Source organism: Amblyomma mixtum, chromosome 9 (assembly GCF_055824585.1).
Source record: "Amblyomma mixtum isolate Tamu chromosome 9, ASM5582458v1, whole genome shotgun sequence".
In the NCBI taxonomy this organism is placed as follows: domain Eukaryota; kingdom Metazoa; phylum Arthropoda; class Arachnida; order Ixodida; family Ixodidae; genus Amblyomma; species Amblyomma mixtum.
The window spans coordinates 44,154,059-44,171,532 of record NC_143020.1 but is presented as its reverse complement, the minus strand read 5'-3'; the positions used below and the strand labels follow the sequence as shown (position 1 = coordinate 44,171,532).

At 47.6% G+C, this 17,474-nt stretch overlaps 1 pseudogene; it reads right to left on the bottom strand.

The window, feature by feature from the left end:
• Positions 1–4,120: 4,120 nt before the first annotated feature.
• Positions 4,121–17,422, bottom strand: LOC149328865 (uncharacterized; annotated as a pseudogene).
• Positions 17,423–17,474: the final 52 nt, after the last annotated feature.

Here is a 17,474-nt window from a genome sequence, read left to right as displayed (position 1 = left end):
CGCGCGAGCTTCCCGCTCGCCGTCTGCTAGCTCTGGCCGCGCGAGCTTCCCGCTCTGTCGTCTGCTAGCTGCCCGAGCGCTGCCAGCACAAAATCGTCCTGGCGAGTCTGGCCGCCGGCTGGCAGCCCGAAACTGCCTAGCAAGAGAAAAACGAACGTGTTCCGGGCAGCCACCGGAAGTGGGCGGAGCAATCCTAGAAAATCGAGCGCGCTCGGGCAGCCCGCAAGCAACCCACGGGCTGCCAGAGGCGGATAATCGAAGAAGCCCATTGTAACCTTTGCACAACTTTCCTTTACACTCTACCTGGAAAGCTGGTAATGTCCGGCGGGGCTTCAGGTTCACGCAGATTTGGGGGCAGCCCTGCACACCTTTTCGAAGAAGGACGCAGTGCAGGGCTGCTGACTCATTTCCCCTCGCGCTAACCCCTTCAGGCAGCAGGGCAGGAAGCGAAAACGTGTCTGTAAATGAGGGTTTTTGGTTGGAAAACATCGTCCTGTAAGTCAGCTTTGCCGCAATTTCGCAATTTGTCCATTCTAACCGCTTATCTAACCACAGGAGGACGGCCCTCTACAGTTTTCCAACCAAAAACACCCTCGTTCCCAGATGGCAATCTCGCATTCTTCTTCGAAAAGGGAGGGGGGAAATCTCCCTTTATCTGTGTGAGGGGGAAATTGTTGAAGGGCACAGTAGAGCCGGGGCGCGAACCCAAGGAGCGGGTCGAGGCACGTACTCGTCAAAGGAATGCATTAGTTGTAACCTTCGCACAACATTCCTTTCCCTCTATCTCGAAAGCTGGTAATGTCAGGAGCAACTTCAGGTTCAGGCAGATTTTGTGGGCAGCCCTGCACACCTTTTCGAAGAAGGATACAACGGAGGGCTGCTGACTCATCTCCCCTCGCGCTAACCCTTTCAGTATAGTTCCTAGAATATACAGTATATTCTAGGCACTATACCATCAGGCAGCAGGGTAGGAAGCGAAAACACGTGTGTGAACGGCGGTTTTTGGTTGGAAAACATCTTGCTGTAAGTCAGCTTTCCTGCAGCTTTGCAAGTTATCAATGAATCAGAGACTAAATGCAGAAGTCCTCACGTGCACGTGATATACGTGATGTCTAAAATCAATGGCTTTTGATCACAAACACATCACACATTTATGTAACGTATGCAGTATTTCTTGCTGATAATCAACAGTAACCAGAATGTCCAAACAGGTTAACCGCAATAAAAAAAACAATCACGGCATTTAAACAAAGGAGCGCTAACCTTGCATTTACCCACGACATTTGTGCACTTGATAATATCTTTTGCCGCCTTTTCCCCTTTTACACTTAATGCCGCAATTCGTCACTAGGAAGGCGCAAAGCTAGAGCGGAATTCACAGACTAGAGTATAACTGGCTCACATCGAAAACAATTTAGAAAAGGTTTAGGGTAAAAAAAATGCTAGAAGTCTCCCCATTTTATCTGCAAGATTACCCGGCACAGCAGTTTTGTCTCAGCGCTATGCGTAATTTCTATTCACAAGCAGACTCCAGGTTCAAGCGAAAGAAATGCGGTCTGAAACACAAGTACTGGCATCTAACGCTAATTGTGTAAGGACTCTCTGTTAGCACAGCAAATTTCAAAAACATTTCCGCACACGCATCTAAATAAAAAAAAGCTGCGTCTATTCCAAATGCAGCGTTTCATTCGTTGGTCACATTCGACTTGACCACAGAAGCGGATTGCCACAGGCATTTTCAATTCCTTTCGTGTTTCAACTGTTAGACTTCATTTTTAATTCGTAGTTCTAATACAAATATAACGGCTTCCTATACTTTATGAACTTTTATGACGCCGAGCGAAAAGGAGTATACAACCTTCATTAGAACTACAACATTGTCCGCATCCCTTGAAATTAGTTCCACTAATGCAAGGAGTGTATTTGCACTTTAGAAAACATTTGACATAAAAAAGCTAATATTTATTGGGGCAGGAAAAAAAAGAAAAGCACTTACCGCCGTTCCGGCCAACCTCGTCAGCTGGCAGCAGGTCTGCATCACTCTCCACTTCTCGAAACGCACCACAATGCTCCTGTCCTAGGCTTCAATACCCGTTAATGGGTGTCACATACGGGCGTCCGGCAACAAAGGCGGAATTTAGGCTGCCGTAACGCCCATCCAGGATGCCGAAGTAATTACCGACAAGTGCCGTACTCACAGCGGCCAAAAAGCGACTTTCAATGCTGGCTCCCTCCATTCTAACGGCCAGCAATGGTAGTCCGGCCCACACTGTAATACACAAAGCCTTTTGCTCCAACTTCCCACTCTCTTCGTCCTCAGTGAGCAGCGCAGCGTAGAAAGCACCAGACAGAGTTCCCCATGGCACTGTTACGGTGTAGTGAGGAGAGCATAGAGCTGCTGCAAGGCGCTCGATGAATGATGGGCAGTCGAACTTCAAGCCTGCAGGTGAACTCAGGTGACACAGCCGCCACACGCGTAGTACGTCGCGTGGCATAAGCCAGCAGTATGTTCCGGCCATGCGCAACAGGCGCTCGTCGATGAAAGGGTCATCCTCCAGGAAATTGAATATCTCGCTATTGACCATGTTGGGTGGCAGTAGGCGCACGCTTGAAAACTGTGGTATCAGTTTGTCTCGCAAGGCGGCCAATTCGCTTCCGCTCACCAGGCTCAGATGTTCACGTAGTGTGAGCAAGTCTCTTGCTGTCATGGCGGCAAAAGCAGCTGAAGGAACGCAGTGAATTTAGGGGATCTGTGCCGAAGGCGATGCAGAATGGCTGCGCAAAAGCTGCCAGAATCTAAATAACTTGGAATTTTGTAGAGACAAGAAAATTTTCTTCCAAAAGAACCAGAGACGCAGATCCACACACATCACCGTAAAATTCCGACTGGCCGTGCTGGAAGCAGACGGAAAACTTATAAACCCAGCAACAAAAGAGCGGAATGCAGGGTCACAAAGCTGACACACCCCGAAGCATGCATGAATCATCAAGCGCGGGTGCACTTCCACGAGCCAGATCTGACTGAAAGCCTGAACAATTCAATCTAAACACTTGACCTCAAGCTTCAACCATTTCTCTTTTTGTCCTCGGCTTGCAGGGACGTTTCCCTGACCTATTCTCCTCCTCCTGTCGACTATGCGGCAAACCAGGCGACTTTCTGCATCTTCTGCTCACCTGTTCCACTTACCCGCACCCTCCCCCCCCCCCCCCCTCCCAGGGGTGGCACTCGCTTACTGGGAACAGCTGATGTCCAGTTCAGCACTCCAAGACCAACGACCCGCCTTCACCAGTGCCTCTAACAGGCTGGCCCTCCAGGGTCTGGTACACCATTTGTAAGGGGGAAACCCACAGTGTGGGCCCCTCCCGCAATCTATGAGGGGGGCTCTGCCCCCCACCTGTAATTTGTCATGGCCAATAAAGTTTACACCACCACCCTAGCCTCACTGACTATTTATTTCAGTATTCATTTCTACAACTGCAGCTTTTGCACTGCCCAGGCAGATTAGTCTGAGAATCTTAGCGAAGAAATCGCTTTTTTTTTTTCGTGTTCCTGTTTCCTGACTCTGGCACGTTTGACCTAGATATACGCGTCCGCAAGATAGAGGAGATATCCCGTAGATAACTTCTGGGACTTATGAGCTTCTCCATCTTCAATCACTTCTCTTTTTGTCCTCATCTGAGCCTCAGTAACTTCGGCTTTCGGAAACCTTGATGACAGCTCCAGCTTTTCCAGTACACTGGCAGATAAGGGCGGGAATATCTGCAAAAAAATCGCTTTTTTTTTCGCGTGGGGCCCATTTCCTCTCGCATCGGCACGTTTGACCGAACCCGCCAGATAGAGGTATCTCGCAGATAACTATTGAGACCTAGTTAGTGAACTTCTCAACGTGATTCACTTTACACGAGATAGATACGTTTCGAAGCGCAGTTGCAGGAGCGAATACCACTGCCTTTTTTATTAGTTGGGCGTCCGATTTCTATACTCTTCCTTTATACACTCGAAATGAAACCAATATATTATGTCTCTGAGTACTAGAAGCTTTTCGGATGCCACACAAACTGTAAAGAAGCAGTGAAAGCGAACGAAAACTAATAATAATATCTCAAGGCCCGACACTCTTCATTCCGCTTCAGGCCTTGGTGGGGGCGAGCGCTGCCCAAGCCACAGCAAAGCTGCGAACAAAAAAAAAGCCAGTCGAAGCACTTTGCCCAAAAAATGTGAAGAGAAAGGATGGACAGGAAACGGGAGGCAAGATTGGGGTGAGGGGAAGGGTGCGCGCCCACCACTCCTATCAACAAAGATACGTTGTGGGAGCTTGCTTTGGTGTTTTTCACCCCTACCCTCTCTACAGCGCCGCGTACACAGGTGGACGACACTGTCAAAATGTGCGGCAGTGGGCTGGTCGGGCTAAGCAACAATGGCATACAAGCTTCCGATGCGTGTGCGCTAGGCGCGGTTCCGATTAGTGGCGCCCATTCTCGGTACTGGTTGATTAAAATGGCTGAGTGAAACGTTTTTTCGTCTCAACTTTTTATTTGAAATTTTCAATGCGGAATAACTCTGCATGCTATGATTTCAATAATTCCCGTTGGAATAGTGTCTGGAAACGATATAAATGATATTTAAGAATATTAATCGGAGATGAGGAAAGCATCGCGATGCCCCTTCAAAGAAAAAACTAACGAGTCCTTAATGAGGCCTGAGGCGGCCTTAGGGTCCTTGTGGTTACCATTGCAAGCAGCCACCGGTTGCGCCTTCTTACAGCTCGAACACATGTGCCGGGATTGCTATGAACCCACCCCGGCGCGCCGTGTGCGCAACTTTGCGTCGGCCCCGGCGGGCCGATGCTTGCGTCAAAACGAGTAGCTATCACCGGAGCAACGCATTCAGCGTTGCACCGGCGGGCGGTAGCAGCCAATGCGAGCGCGGAAAGCGTCAACGTCTAAAGGTGTATGTGCTCGACCCTGGGGTAGGCCGGCCGGCCAGGCTAAGTAAACAGCCTGCTAGAGTAAAAAAAACAAAAAGCTAAAAGTTGTTCTGGACGTAATCAGTAACTCCTGGCGCTGCCAAGTGTGAAAAATTTGGCATTTTTGCGGATCGGTGACCAGTACTTAGTTGCTGGTTGAGATAAGAAATGTAATACACGGAAATTCTTTTCTGCATTCGCCTTGCATATTCCGATTCACTGCAGTTGCAGTGTGGCTTGCCTGTCATCCGCTGTCGAAGGTGCCGCGGAGATTAACCTTGTTTAGATTTCATTATAAAATGATGTTGTGGAATGTAGAGCGGCATCAAGTGTGGACATGTTATTATGGCGCTGGTGACTCCCGAGGCGCCGTCGGCTGCGGGATCGATGCAATATAGGCTATTGGTCTAGCAACGACCATTGCAGCCAACCAGCAGCTCAGTTTCTATCCCGGATGGTGACGGGCTGCGCAAGAAAAAAGAGAGAAAATTATTGCTACCGTTTTCAAGTTCGTGGTTGCCAGGCTTCAACGTCCGCTACAGACTGACTTTTTTTTTTAGGACTGTCCTTTCACATGGGCCACGAAGAAACGTCCGGTGACATTTCATGCTTTCGGAGGCGCCCATTGAGACAACGACCTAAGACAACGAAATAAGAACGCATGACCAAACATTAGTGTAAACCACGTCCGAAACACAATCTACAAACGGAGGGGAGACATTCACACCACAACCCCTAAACCTCTCCCTTATGTCCTTACTCCTCCGATGCTGCGCACACCATGAACTGCATTTGCTGTGCAATTGCCCTTGCGTCGTCCACTCTCTGAGCTGACATTTCTACCAGTTGTGTGTGTGGTACCTTGGCCAACACTGACAGCAGAACAATGAGACAAGCATCGGGCCCTACTAAGGACAGAGTTGGTCAGCGTGCTTGGCGCTGTATCGAGACGCCTTCGAGGTGCGCAGTATTCGGCAGTCTTTGTTAAAATCGCCCCACCGTGACAGCTGCCGCAACGAGTGATCCGTGTTACTCCCTTATGTCCCGGCTCGAAGGCGCTACCGCAGGATTCTGGTGTTGTTTGCGGCATTCCTCTCTACGTTATCGTAGAGAAGTCGGATCTTACGACAGCCTCGCATGTGACAATAAGCGTTCGCTGGGGTGTGTCATTTTGAAGGCAGGCTCACAGGTGGTAGCCAGTGGAGACACGCTTTGTAGGACACGCATTGTTAGCCTGGCTGGCTGGCTGTCCGTGCGAGGATCCCTGAGGTTTCTGAAGATGGAAGTTTAATAGGTCTCGCCTAGGGACTGGTTTTCCACAAATTTATGTATATATTATGTTCGTCATTTTTGAATCTGGAAATGCGCAAAGCATGGGAATGCGAAAGTGTTTGCTAAGCTAGTGGAAAAGGAATTTGCTTGTGTAGTACTGAATGCTGAAGTCTTGTCTGCTTTCCCATGTTTTCGATCTGCTGTTTCGTCCTTTGCCCAAACTTAAAACGAATGAGCGTTTGGAAGTTACCCAATCGTTTGTTGTCCTCATGAGGGCAGGGACAAAGAGAACAAATGAGGCTGTTTTGGAGGAATCGATGCCTGGTTTCGTCCCGTTTATCGGCAAGGCAGTCACCTTTCTATAGTTTTCTTGTTGTTCCGTACAGTTTTATTTCTTTTTTTAGGTATAAAATAAAACTTGCCTCGCGAACTTCATTCACGTTATGTGTTCGAGCAAGTCGAACCTAGGAGGCGTTTATCATCCCTTTATCACCGTCATTATATCTTCCTCTCAACAGCACCTAGAGATAAGGAAGAAAATTACAGCTAAGCCAATGTTCTCCCTCTTTCCGCCTTCAAAGCCCTGGCATTCCTTTTGTACTGGGCTGATGTATTTATTTTCACCTAGGTTTACTTGTTAACCCTTCTTAGCTGCTATCATGTTTGGACAGCTTTCAAACTACCCATCCTAACATCCTTCCCACCCCACACCCTACTCCTCTTCGCCAGGCATTCCGCCTCAGAGTGAAGGCCTGACTTAAAGGGCAACTGCAGCACCTTTTTGAGAATTTAGCCATATTCAAGTATTCAAATCTATATAGGCTGCAGATAAAGTATGCCAAGTGTTTTTGCAGTAGCTTTCAAAATAGTGACATAATCGAAGATTGAACTTTGCGCTTCTCCTCAATGCACCGAAGGAGTGCAGGGAAACCCCAGAGTGACGTCACGGAAGGTATGATTTCAAATTACCGCTGTTGTCTGCCACACCCTGCCCTGATTCATACGCTGCCGAAAACTCTCGGCAGGGTTTGCCTTCCCTGGCGTTGGTTTCTTTTTTCTTCAAAGCAGGTGTTCGTGCGCTGGAAACGTACCGATACATTCGATGACATCATCATGCGCCCCCCACTTGGTGTTGTGCACTGCGGAGAAGCCTTAACGGCGTCCGGATTTTAATCGGCGATTACTTCACTACTTTAAGTGCTAGCCCAAAATGACTTCGCATGCTTTACCTGCAAGTTTCACATATTCGACCCTCTTAAGCTCGTTGCTTTCTAAAACCCCTGCAGTTTCACTTTAAAACCGACAAGTGATGAACGCTTCGCCCAGACAAAGACAAATACAATACTAATACAAAGAGAAATACTCTTGTCGAAACGTTGGGAAGCACCTTGTGCCCACTCTCTAAAAAGTAGTTGACTAATAAATACGTCTGTAAAAAACAGGTCTTCGCTTGAGTTTAATAATAATAAGAATGTTTTTTTCCTCACTATTTTGTGGAGTCATTCCCAGCCCGCTTGAGCAATCAAAGATATCTTGTGAGATGGACTGTGCAGTCAAGCTAGAAACACTTCTCGCTGAAAAAAAAAAAAGAAATCAGAACCAAAGTACCTGTTAGTGACAAATAAATGAACAGCCTTTATACAAACCAAAGTATACCAATTACAATGCTCATTCCATGTATTGACATGTATAGGACTGTACAAAAATCCACAGATAAATTCACTCATGCATGCTAATACACTACTGCAAGGTGCACTGATAGATACAGTCACTCACAACACTAAAAAACATGATGTATACATAGCACATGAAATCGCAGTTACACAATGCCATGCTTTTCTTTCTTCATTACTGACTCTTGCGCTTGAACGCTAGTCGAGTATGAGTCGGATATCATGGCCGCGTAGTGTGAGAGGTCTTGTTATATCTCGCATTTCTGGGACGCGAGGAATGGAAGTCAAGCCGTGCCGTGGCCCTTGGCGGGCTTCGGAGCGGCAGTTTCTTTTACCGATGACGCCCATTTGGGATACCTGGCACAGGAATCTCACTGCATGTTCTTCCCGATGAGCAGTTTTGGACGTGTCTGTGATGTGAACTGACTCCTTCACTTTGCAGCAAAGATGACTTTTCCCGGAAGCGAGCGCTGGATGGCGTCACATTGATGCAGTCCCATCCGTAGGCTTCAAAATAGCAGGGCTTTAAAACTGCGCCACTTTGTTGCCTTGCGAGCGTGCTGCTGAAAATGAAACAAATTAGAACGTCACTACACCGAGAAAGAAGGGGAAATAGCACTCAGAAAATAACACTGTTGTGGTTCCTTAATCGGTGTTTAATGTGCATTGTCACGGCTGCATTTTTGTGTTACAAATTTGCATGTTCTGAAATAGAAAGATTCACAGACCTGAGTACATGTCTAGACAGCGATTCAGTATAAAAAGAAAAACGCAAATGCTTTTTTTCTTTGTAAGCAATCAACTTGTAGTAATTCCCATGCTTTCAATTTCCACAATACAGCTACTGATACAAGGCGTGGATCAATGTCAGGGGAGTGTTTGGCGCGCTTTGAAGACCGCCATTTGCCCAGTCCAAATACATCCTTCTGTACAAGGGCCTCTTGCGAAAACTATTTTCTTTACGAACAACATCAAAGCGGAAGCTTTCTTTCACAAAGAACTCCGACACGCTGTACTATGACCGATTATCAAAAATTGTCATGGGCAGTTACGTCGCTGCCACTTAGTCTCAAGCGCTGTTATTAGTTATGCACCTCTTGGAGAAAACTGCGCAACTCCTTGTGGGTGGTCGTCTCTGCGAAATTACGGACATAAGATTATCGGCCCTTATAGATGGTGTTGTGCGGTATCCGGATTATACGTAAAATGTTGCAGAGTCTGAGAGTACTGAGACCTGGGATTATTTACAAAGCAGCGTGGCAGTCACAATTCCACGTAATCATTGAACCTATCGGAAAGACGTAATAATGTTTATTTCAATAAAAACGAATGAACAAGTCTTTAAGACATAATTTCAGATATACTCAAAAGAAAACATTCGACAGAAGTCTGTCTGGTTGGGAAATTTAATGTTAGGAGAAGGTAAGTGACGCCAACCAAGTAAAATACAGGAAAAACACGACGTTTCGGGACCGGCTCGGCCCCTTCTTCACGGTGTGACTACGGGCGAGCGCAGCTTGGCTTTTTAAGCCCCTGTGTGGAGGACCTGCGGGTCAATGGCCGCAGCCCATGGACGTAGGATGAGGGGAGAGTCCCCAGGGAACGATTAACATTCTCTCGTGTTTGCTGTATGTGCCACGACTCGCAGGTCCTCCACACAGGGGCTTAAAAAGCCAAGCTGCGCTCGCCCGTAGTCACACCGTGAAGAAGGGGCCGAGCCGGTCCCGAAACGTCGTGTTTTTCCTGTATTTTACTTGGTTGGCGTCACTTACCTTCTCCTAACATTAAATTTCCCAACCAGACAGACTTCTGTCGAATGTTTTCTTTTGAGTCTATACGCCAAGACTTCGGCATCGAGACCATGCAGCTAGTGAAGCGATACGTCAACATCACCAAGAGTATTGCTGTCTTCCGGACACATCTAAACTTCAACAAGACCTGCAAGGAAAAGGATGTGATACCCGTGAGCCTTCGCCTAAAGCGCCCTGTAACCACCGCAGAAGGCCTACGGCTGGTGTCCAAAACGGAGCAACAGTTATTAAGTGCGCGGATACACGAGTGCCATTCCGTTCTCCGCAAAAAGGAGCTGGACCGGTTCTTCGCGCGCCGCCAACTAGAACACAGGATGCCTGAGCTCTTCCCGCGGGTGGACGCCTTTGCCATGGAAGCGGCCTCCACTGCAGCCAACAAACATCGTGAGTGTCAAAACAAGAAGTTGTTTGCCCTACAGCAGCGGCAGAAGAAACAGCCTGACCCCCATAACTCTGGCTTTGTAAAGAACCTCTCCTCCCGTCGCTTAACACCGCCCGAATCCTCTGTTCTCGCAAAAGGACATGGGTTCAACATATCATCTGGTCCCGCCCTCCCAAAACTAGTCGCGGCTGTTGAAGATGCGATCCAGCACCTGGAGCCGCACGTCAGGGAAGAGGTCCGCCTGAAAGCGATTGGTGTCATCGCCAAGGTACCCCCCAAATTTCCGAGCAATCTGTCTCAACTGGAACGAAAAGCCCTACGCGGTCTCAGGGACGACACCGACATCGTCATACTCCCGGCAGACAAGGGCAACTCTACAGTGGTGATGGACCGACGCGACTACGAGGAGAAGGCGTCAGCCCTTTTGAGCAGTGGGGCGTATGAGAAGGTTCGCAAGGATCCGACTTCAAACACTCAGGCAACACTCAACAAAACCCTGGCAGAGATGTTCAAGCGGCATCCTGATTTCAAATGGCTTTACCTCCGCCTCATCTCCAGAAACGGCTCAGCTCCAGGTTTTTTACGGGCTACCTAAAACTCACAAACCTGGCGTCCCCCTTCGGCCAATTGTAGACTTCACCCTGTCTCCTCTGCGACGTCTCTCTGACTACCTGCACAAGGTACTGGCGCCGCTCGCCGGCAGAACACCCACGCATGTACAGAATTCGCGGCATTTCGTCCAACTTGTCTCGAACCTTACCGTGGAGGAAGACGAAAGCCTAGTCTCGTTTGACGTGGTGTCGCTATTTACCTGCGTACCGGTTCCCCTTGCTGTGTCCGTTGCTCGCCGCGCACTCGAAAACGACCAAACGCTGCACGAGAGAACTCCACTCAACGTCGATGAGGTATGTCGCCTTCTCGACCTCTGTCTGCGCAGTACCTTTTTCACCTACAACGGAGAATTTTTCAAGCAAACAACCGGAACTGCTATGGGGGCATCAATTTCAGTCACAGTGGCTAACCTAACCATGGAAGACGTCGAAAGCCGGGCCCTCTCCTCCTTTAATCCCAAGCCAAAGTTATTCCTCCGTTATGTAGACGACTGCTTTTGTGTGGTGAAAACCTCAGAGATAGAAAACCTCCAGAGTCATCTAAATTCAGTTGAACCGGCCATACAATTTACTGTTGAACACGAACAGCAGGGCAGCCTGCCTTTTCTGGATGTCCTACTTACAAGGCACGACAAAGGCCTGCAGTCCTCGGTGCACAGGAAGCCAACCCACACAGGACGGTACCTACATTTCGATTCGAACCATCCCATCCCGCACAAAGCATCTGTCGTGACGTCATTACTGAAGAGAGCCGACTCCATATGTTCCTCAAGTGAAGATAAAAGGAAGGAGAAGAACCGAGTCATTTCTGACCTCCAAAAGAACGGCTACCCAAGCTCATTCATCCGGCGCATTATCAGGAAACAAGAAAGGCAAAACAAAATCCGGTCTATTATTTCCTCAGACGCATGCCAGAAGCGGAAACGTGTTTGCATCCCCTACGTGAGAGGCGTGAGCGAGACGCTCGGTCGCATTCTCGGAAAAGAAGGGGTGCTGACAACGCACAAACCGACCAGCACTATCGGTCGCCTTCTCCCCCGCCCAAAAAACCGGCAGCCCAGAGAAAAGGCCCAGGGCGTCGTGTACAAAAAATTCCGTGTTCCGTCTGCCCGGCGTCGTACATAGGGGAAACGAAGAACTTCGCGGAAAGGATGAACCAACACAAAGCGGACGTCCGTCACATGAATCGTCAACGCAGCGCCGTGGCCGAACACTGTGAAGGGTGTGACCACCCAATTGACTTCGACAGCACCATTGTATTGGAAACGGAAGCTAACCCACGCAGGAGGCTTCTTCTCGAGTCGTGGCACATACAGCAAACACGAGAGAATGTTAATCGTTCCCTGGGGACTCTCCCCTCATCCTACGTCCATGGGCTGCGGCCATTGACCCGCAGGTCCTCCACACAGGGGCTTAAAAAGCCAAGCTGCGCTCGCCCGTAGTCACACCGTGAAGAAGGGGCCGAGCCGGTCCCGAAACGTCGTGTTTTTCCTGTATTTTACTTGGTTGGCGTCACTTACCTTCTCCTAACAATTTCAGATATATTAAAAACCGCTACTTCTGGCCATTATGGCAGAGAACTAGCCCGTCAGCTGAGATTAAACAATTCATTGATGAATTTCATCATTCAAATACCCTAAGTGCCCACTCAGGAAATTACATAAGGGGAGATAAAGCACAACACGAGTCTTTCAAACAGGTTCAAAAACCCTGAAAGCAATGCTCACACAGAAGCGAAAAGGCTTAAAATGGAGCGACCTAAGCGGTGACTCTACCAATGTGCGGTAAAGTGTCGCCAACTTCTGTACACAAAATTAGCCATGGGGATATTTGTGGCGAAAGCAATCATTTTGCTGCTGTGGAAAAAAGACATTTCGCAACAGCAAACATATCATTTCATGTCCGCCCTAAGAGGCGTGCTACTTTCACGCGCGACTATAAACAGAATGCCGATATGCATCACCAACCGCAGCTCTCGTCAGAGCTCAACAGCCACTAAATTTGAGCGCTGTGCCGAGCACTTGCTAAGTAATACTCCACAGATATAAAACGCCATGATGGCTGAAATCGAAAGTGATTTGAATGACGTATCGAAGCGCTTTATATCCTTGCCGCATGCGTAAATGACACTAAATGATTAAGGCCTTTAGTTGTTTAATGCCTTTAAATTCAGAGTTGGTGCTGCACGTCCACGCTTAACGTCACTATACGAAAGTCAAGATTACGGTAACGCATTCAGGATATACATGGTCTGTTCTGAAAGTAGTAGGACTCATTTTTTTAAACAAAATTTATTCAAGAGAATAGTACAAACGATTACAATTTTTCAAGGTATTACCCTTCCGCACCTACACGCTGCTGCCTATGAGTTTTACATTTCTTGTACGCCTCCAGGAACGCGTGGACCGGAATGCTGTTTAGCTCCCTCGTCACGGCCTTTTGAACCACCTCTACCGATCCGTGATGTTTCCCCTCGAGCGTCGATTTTATTCTCGGGAATAGAAAAAAGTCTGGCGCGGCCAAGTCGAGGCTGTAGGGGGCCTGAGGCAGCGTTGCCGCCTTCTGCTGGGCAAAAAATCGGGGTCCTCATTCACATGAGGAAGATCCTACCGGTTGGCCATTTCCTCCTCTGACAACACTCCCGGCACCAACTTCGCGCACGCTGTCCTCATGGATAAGTTTTCTGTCACGATCTCAAAAACTTTGGTTTGAGGAATGCTCAAGTCATCAGCAATCATTCCGATACTCATTCTACGATCAATGTTAAGTAAATGTTTCCCTCGCTACACATTTTCGTTGGCCTTGCTGGTCGAAGGGCGTCGGAAGCTGTCGACGTCTTCCACTCTTTCCTTACCTTCACGGAACCGCTTGTTCCACTCAAAAAAAAACCTGATCTACCCATGCCAGTGTCACCGTAGGCCTCCTTAATCTAGTAGTGAGTCTTTTTGCCCGTTTTACTGAGATTTACTCAAAATTTCATCGCGTATCGCTGATCCAGTAAACGCTCGACGATTCTGCGTGACGAGACGTTTCGACAGGGGTTCACAGTACAAGCGATTTCCTCTCTTCAACGGCCGAGAGCCGACTGTCGATTTTCCCCAGCATTCCCAATATCCCTCTTCAACGACCCTGCACGCGCAGACCACCTCTCATCCGCGCGTTCGCCCAGGAAAAAACCAGTCCTACTACTTTCAGAACAGACCCTGTATATTAGAAAGGGAGAAAAAAATAAAGAAAAATGCCCCGCCCGCACCACCGGTTGGCACAACGGTCTCGCCTTAGATAAAAAGTGTAGGTTGGGGCAACCAAAAGGAAATAAAAATAATAAGCGCCTGCCTGCAGTCAGAATGTTCGCCAGAACATAAACAAAGCCAGTGACCAGGTTGTCTGTGCAAAGTGGTTCAAATGTAATATAAACGTTATTTCGCAGAGACACGACGTTGTTCTTATTCGACAAATCTAAAAATCAGAAGTGCTGGTAAAAATGGATTGGTTCTCATGGAATATGCATTATAGGAGCATCATTTTACTGAATCTTATTGATAAACTTTTTGCTACAGTATAGGAAGCTAATCGTTACTAAAATAAGTACCACCTTTTTCTGCGTTTGGAGCAGGGCCGCTAGTATATGTACTGGTCGGGCGAAACCATAGTAGAGAACGCAGTAGGTCGCGATCGACAGTAAGTCTAATAGCATTATATTTATGGGTGGGACCCAGCTCGAAGTGTAATAAAGCTAAAGGCAGTAAGCAATCAACAGCATTCAATTTGCCCGTGTATGAAGGAAATTTCCTTCTACTAGCGATCTACATAGAGTAATAGGAGGTGCTTAGTAACGGGGAATGACATATGGGATAGCTATTTACAAGAGCAGCGCTACGATTAACACTATTATTGCAAGTGAAGTATTAAATTTATGACTCCTATGTAGCATTTATACGAATTTCAGAGTTACGTTTAAGTTTTGTTTAGCTGCTCCAGTTCCAGAGAAATTGCAAATACCATCCTCGTAATGTACCCATCGGGCGTTAAGTAATTGAAAGAATGCTGTACAAAATTTCAAATATATATATATTCACAAAATTTTTCCTCTGCTCTAAAGATATAAGTGCTTTTTCTGAGATGCCCATAGTCATAAAACAAAAGATGTGCTCCAACTTGCACCGCTCGCTCATCGCTTCAAGTGCCGTTTCATACTCTACATCACCTCTCTCTTGGTAGCGCTGCAGCTGCGTAGGAGGCTTCACAACGCAGGAGTTCACGCCGGCATTGGTACCGAGTTACGATTCAACTGCTTCAGCAGTAAAACGGGTTCGTCTGTTATTTAGACTGGGCGAAAAAGTGATGTCAAGCTGCTATGCCCATAAGTCAAAGGGCAGTCGGAATACTGTCCGCTTTTACGCTGCACCTGCGTTAGGTAGAAAAAACAACCAATTGAACTGCAACTGAAAACATCTGAAGAACCATCAAGGCTAAGGCACTGCCTCTGGCGGTTTATGAGTGCACGAAACTTTACAAGAAATACCGCTGGCGTTGAAGTCTTCGTGTGTGTACGGTGCAGTAGTTTTCAAATGGCCCCTATACCGCTTAACTTGTGAGGGAAAAATGTTACAATACATGCATGGCTTTTGTATAAGGAAACAAACGATGCCCACCCGCGAAAAATACTCAAACAACAGTTCCAAGAGTTCGATACACCCCGGCACCGCAGACCTGTGACCACGATAAGCAACTTTTATATTCAGACACCATAAAAAGGTCCCAACAAAATAAACGCGACATCAAAAGCGCATGATTTTATCGCTGATCGTGAGCCGAGCCCTAATTAACACTGAAATGATTGTGTTTTATTATGCTAATAATGCATACATCGTCTCCTAGCGTGAAAGCTTAAAACACACCAGCACACAGAGATCAATATCACTACAAACGCGTGTGCTCGGTCAGGAGCGTTTCATTTGTTAGCCTTTTAGTAAGCACGCTCATTCAAACACAGCATCTTCATTTTCAACGTCCTGCATGCATTTTGAGAATTGCAGTTTGTTTTCAGTAATTAACCCTCGCGCAACTTTAGCAGCTCCCGAGAAACTATGCTCGCTCATGTCGCAGAGCGCAAAACAAGAGGGAAGCAACCATCACTGATGCTAAAACCTAGGCCAGCTTCAATACAACTACTACCTGGAGTCGGCGTTGAAATAAAAACTTGTGGGGAGACATGAGCTCCGCCTTAAAGGTCAGACGCGATAGTTCAATGGATACAATGGGTCTTCTGTACAATATATACAGAACATTTTGTTCTATACTTTACATTCCAGATCCCTAGGAGTACTCATACCACTCCTGACGATATGGTGCAGCGGTTAAGCGATGCGCCACTGCCTTGCGATGGCAGGCTTGTACGACCCAAGTTGCTCTTGCCGAGCAACCCTAGCGTTGTTGTTGCTAGGGGATATTTATTAATCAAAATAAAAATGCAAAGCAAACATGTTGGTAGCCACGGCATCCGCCATCAAATCCTGAAGCACCTGAGCTGGGGCTAGCATGAATAAAATGACAGGGAGAGAGAAAGAAAGGCGGAGAGATAGTACCACATGATACTGTTGTTCCATTTGTATCGTGTATTTTGAATTCTGTTTATTGTTTTATTCTTTTCTATGATTAAATTATAACTTTATTTTAACATCTCAAGAACGCGTTTCTTGTCTCCAGCGCCTGTTTGCTTTTATATTGCATGCCCACCCTGCTAAGGTCTTGTAAAAGATGGGAGTATCAACAAATAAAATAAATATGAATAAAAAAGAAAGGATAGGGGCAGGGTTGCACTATGTACTGGATATGAAAATACAGCTGTAGCAAACAAAAATTAATTTATCTAACGCAGCTTGCTCGCAATCCGAAGGATAAGTTATGATGACACAACAGGACTGCTTATCCTGGGCGGCCCATCAGTTTCCTAGGTTGCTTCCCTGGTGACTGTTCGTGGATTTCTCACTAACAGTCAGCGACGCCGACGGCGACGCCAGACTTCCTGTGGCACGAGCTCCTTAACGCTACCACTTGAAATGAGGTCCCGAAAGCCGAGTGGTGTAACTGCCCTCCAGGAAACATAGCCTATCCGAAGAAGAAAAATTTGCCGCAGAGAGAAATAAAAAAAACCCTTACCGCTTTCTGGGCCAACGTCGTCGGTGGGCAGTTGGTCCTTGTCAGAGGGCCCCTCCCGAAACACAACTCAATGCTGGTGCCCTCGGCTTCGATGGTCGCCAAAGAGTGTCAGATGCGTGCGTCCGGCAGCAAACGCGGCATCCAGGCTGTCGTGAATTCCCTCAAGTATAGTGAAACGATTGCCACCTAGCCCTGCATTCAGAGCGGCCCTAAAGCTATGTTCAGTACTGGCTTCCTCCGTACGGGCTGCCAGTAACGGCAGTCCGGACCACATCGCGATTAAGACGTCCTTATACTCAACGTGTCTAGTCTCTTCTTCTTGGGTGAGCAGACAGGCATAGTAGACACCATTAAGAACGCTCCACGTCGTGGTGACGGTGTAGCCAGGCACGTGTAGGGTGGCTGCAACAGACTCGAAGAGTGTTGGGCAGTCGATGACAAGTGATGCCTCGGCATTCAGCAGGTAGACCCGCCACGCGCGAAATATATTTCGCGGCATGAGCCAGCAGTATGTCCGTGCAATATGGTGCAAGCGCTCTTCCATCGAAACATCACGCAGGCAATTTGATATTTCGCTCATAACCACATCAGGGCGC